This window comes from Pristis pectinata, chromosome 2, assembly GCF_009764475.1.
Source record: "Pristis pectinata isolate sPriPec2 chromosome 2, sPriPec2.1.pri, whole genome shotgun sequence".
NCBI lineage: Eukaryota > Metazoa > Chordata > Chondrichthyes > Rhinopristiformes > Pristidae > Pristis > Pristis pectinata.
The window spans coordinates 24,105,869-24,110,244 of NC_067406.1; positions in this window are offsets into that span (position 1 = coordinate 24,105,869).

Here is a 4,376-nt window from a genome sequence, read left to right on the forward strand (position 1 = left end):
CTGTTATTGAGGGGGAACAGCCACAGGGGTACTCTACCTATTCTCCGTCCTTCTCCTGACAGTCACCCAGCTACCTGCCTCCTGCATGCAGCTTAGGTGTGGCTACCTCCCTGTAGCTTTTATCTGACACCTCCTCATTCTCCTGTATGAGCCACAGGTCATCCAGCTACAGCTCCAGTTCCCTACCACAGTCTGTAAGGAGCTGCAGCTGGATGCACCTCCCACAGATGTAGCTATCAGGGAGACTTGAGATCTCCCACTTCTGGCAGGAAGAACACACCACTGACCCTGGATCCATTGTCACTACTTTAGCTAGACACTAATAGACAAAGAAAGAAACCTACTTTAGCATCCTTTCACCAAAGCCTCAGCTTCCCCAACTCTAACACTGGTCCAATCCAATAGTGGTTACGCTACTTGACCCTACCTTCTTTTTACTGGTTGTCGCCAATTAGCTAATTTCCCATTCAATTATTACCTAACTACTCGCAGCTGTGTCTCTTATATCGTCTGGAAATACCTGGAAAAGAACTCACTCACCTCTTTGTATGGCTCCCACTTCTCGCTCCAAGTCATGGCCCTCGCTACCCGGAGGGTTGTGGAGGCTAGATCATTGGGGGTACTTAAAGCGGAAGTAGATACATTCCTGGAAGATCGACGAATTGAGAGCCACGGCACAAAAGAGGAGCTGAGGCCTGGGGCAGGACATCCATGTTCCTATTGAATGGTAGGGCAGGCTTGAGGGGCCGAGTGGCCTACACTTGCTCCTGTTTCCTTATGTTCTCATGGCATCTTGTTGAGGAGACGTGGAAGTTCCATGCTGCAGATAAGGTGGCAGTGTTCAGTAGTGACATATGTTCCCGAATCAGCAGTGGAAGGGAGCTCAATAAAAGTGGTCATTTTTTTGACCGTAATCAGTAAACATTACCACTGTAGGCTCTGGATTGTTGTAAAAACTTCATAGCTTCAATAACATCCTTTAGAATGTGGCCTTTGGGCAACTCCAGTCCCACCCACTTCTCAGGCTGATTGGCTGATTATTCACAGTCATATAATTTTCAATGGTTTTCACTCAGTTGCACCATGGCATGTGTATATATGTCCCCACCAAGAGGTCAAAAGTAGAACTACAGAGCTCCTGATTTATAGCAGCTGAATGAGCAAATCAATTCTGGTTTTATCAGGTGACTCTAGAATTTCTGGTCGTGCTTTGGAGATAGCATTTGTCATTTTACATGACCCTATTTGCACAAGAGTTTCATTGGTGAACTAATTCTGGCTATGACATTTGCAGGTCTGACCTATCCGGAGACGAAAACACAATTAAGAGTAGCAAATTGCACCACTGCATAGGCTGCACGAATGACCAAATGCCATGAGCAACTGTATTTGCTCTCTTCCTTCAAATCCCTTTTTTCATATCTCTTTCTTTTGATTAGTTTGTTTTGCTATTTTTCTACACAGTGAAATTTGTATCACTTATAGGGAGGACCTTTGAAATTTGAAAGCTTAAGGCTCATGTTACACACACACACACACACTTAGGCATATCCACTTAATGTTCCTAAAGGGTTGTTGAGGAGAGCACTATCCATCGTACATACCCCTACTTATAGGAGAGTGAGGGATATTAAGAGAATCTTTCACATAGGTAATCAAAGCCAAATGAACATAAGGTAAGATAAAAAGTCTTTATTAGTCACACATACTTCAAAACACAATGTGAAATGTGTTTTTTGCATAGAGGTTCTAGGGGCAGCCCGCAAGTGTCGCCATGCTTCGTGCACCAACATAGCATGCCCACAACTTCCTAACCCGTGTGTCTTTGGAATGTGGGAGGAAACTGGAGCACCCGGAGGAAACCCACACAGATACAGGGAGAACATACAAACTCCTTACAGACAGTGGCCGGAATTGAACCCTGGTTGCTGGCGCTGTAATAGCATCATGCTAACCACAACACCACCGTGCCTGCCCCAAGAAGGTAAGAATGGGAGGTGCTCAGTATATGACAGGGTAACAAAAGTTTACTTTTACTTGACTGAGTTGCTAAAGTCTCATGTAAGACAAACGGTTCAACTCTCCAAGAACCTCTTCATATGCAAGACCAGTTTTAAGGTCTAATACAGGCTTTGGTATTATAAATTAGATGGTCTCTGATCTCAAGCCATTTTAGGTCACTTCTAGTTCTTATATAAATAAAACTAGAGTTTGAAACAAGAGTAAGTTGTAAAAAAAAAAGGAGCCTACAAGGGATATGGATAGGTCAAATGAGTGGGCAAAAATCTAGCAAATGGAGTATAAAGTGGGAAATATGAAATTGTCCATGGTATGTACATTAAAAAGAAGCACATTGTCTGAAAGACGACATCTTGCAGAGCTCTGACATGCAGCGGATCCAGAGTTCTGGTACAGAGGCTTTCATTCTTTTTTTCAGATGACCCACTTTAACCAAATGGTTCACCCATACATCCCAATAATAATAATAATAATAATAGTACATTCTCTGGTCTGTGGACCAGCCTATATTGAAAGGAGCAGAGATAGGGACCCACTTTTTAATATTCCGTGGCCTACCAGAGGATTGCACCCCCACTTTGGAAGCCACTGTTTGAGTGTATGATTTGCAAAATGATAGTATGCAGGCACAGCAAATAATTAGGAAAGTCACAGAACGTTGCTAGTGGAATTGAACACAAGCATACGGAAGTTATGCTTCAGTTATATAGGGCATTGGAGACGCCTTATCTGGAGCACTGGTCTTCATATTTAAGGAAGGACGTTGGAAACCAGTTCTGAGAAGCTTTGCTAGATTAAAATCTGGAGTGGGCAGGTTGTTATATGAGTTAAGGTTAGACAGTGTAGGCTTGTATCCATTGGAGTTGAGAGGGGATTTGCTTCAAACATATAAATTCTGATGGGTTTTGACAGAATGGAGGGAATGTTTCCTCTTGTGGGAGAATCTAGAACTAGGAGTCACTGTTTATAAGGAAGGATTTGCCGATTGAAGACAGAGGTGAGGCAATAAAGAGGATTATGCGTCTTTGGATCTCTCATCCTCAAAACAGAGCCTGAATATTTTTTGAGGACAAGGTAGATAAATTCTTGATCGGTGAGGGAGTGGAAGGTTACCACAAGAAGAAGGGAATGTGGAGCTGGGAGTACAATTAGTTCGACCACAATCTTATTGAAAGGCAGAGCAGGCTCACGCGACCCAAAGGCCTACCCCTGCTCCTAATTTGTACATCTGTATGTCTGTATGTTTGTAAACATTAAGGGAATTCGGGGTTAGTGCAGGAAAATGGCACTGAGATAAAAGATCAGCTGTAACTTATTTTTTGTACATGCAGGCATGAGGAGCTAATGGGTTTACTTCTGCCTCTATTTTTTTATGTTGTTCTGTACCAAACTGTGGACAAAGTGCTTCTGGGTATGTTGGAGAGACCTGACAGTGTAAGCCAATTATATCTGAGGTCTACCAATTAGGAAGTTTCCAATTGAAAGCCCTGGTATGGCCAATTGCTTAGAGGCAGGGCAGTCAATAGGAGCAATATGGTTGACTTATAAATTAATGTCTAATTAAGAAACTAACTTTTAAGATAAAGATTTAGAATGCAGAAGGTAATTGACCATTCTTCACAGCCATAGTTTGTACAGGTGTAAGGGACAATGAGACAATGTAGAAGAGACAAAGGCCAGTGAATAAGAAGTGTCTGAGGAAGGTGTAAATTGGAGGAGATGAATGAAATCAGAAATACTAGAAGAGAGAAGAAATCTGTAGATGCTGGGAATTTGAAGGTGAAATAGTTGTGTAAAATGGTTGAGTCCTGAAGGCTGCAATGTGCCCGGTCAGAAGATGAAGTGTTCATGAGTTTACATGGAACATTCTTGGGTCAGCGTAGGAGGCCAAAGACAGAGAGGTCCGAGTGGGAGTGTGATGGAGAACTAAAGTGACAGGCAACTGGAAGCTCAGGCTCACCCTTGCAGACTGAGTTGGAGGTATGTGGTCAAAGACAGTCTTCACCTCCCTCTCTCACCCTGCCACCTCCGCCACCCCATCTGTCCCCCACACTCCCCTTAAATTTAAAACTTTATTTTTTTTTAATCTCAAATACTTTAGAATGAATGGTGCTTATTTTTTTGATATGTTTAGTTTTTGATTTACCAAACAAATTTTCAAGATTACAAAAGCCAACCAAACATATTTAGCATGTAATTAATGTCTAATTAAGAAACTAACTTTCAAGATAAAGATTTATCTCAACGTGCCTGGTTAGTTCTGAAGACAGCTCATTGACTCATACAATGCCCAGTTTTCCCTCTCCCTAGGCACTGCCAGATTTGCTGATACTTCCAGTGTTTTTCTGCTTTACTTC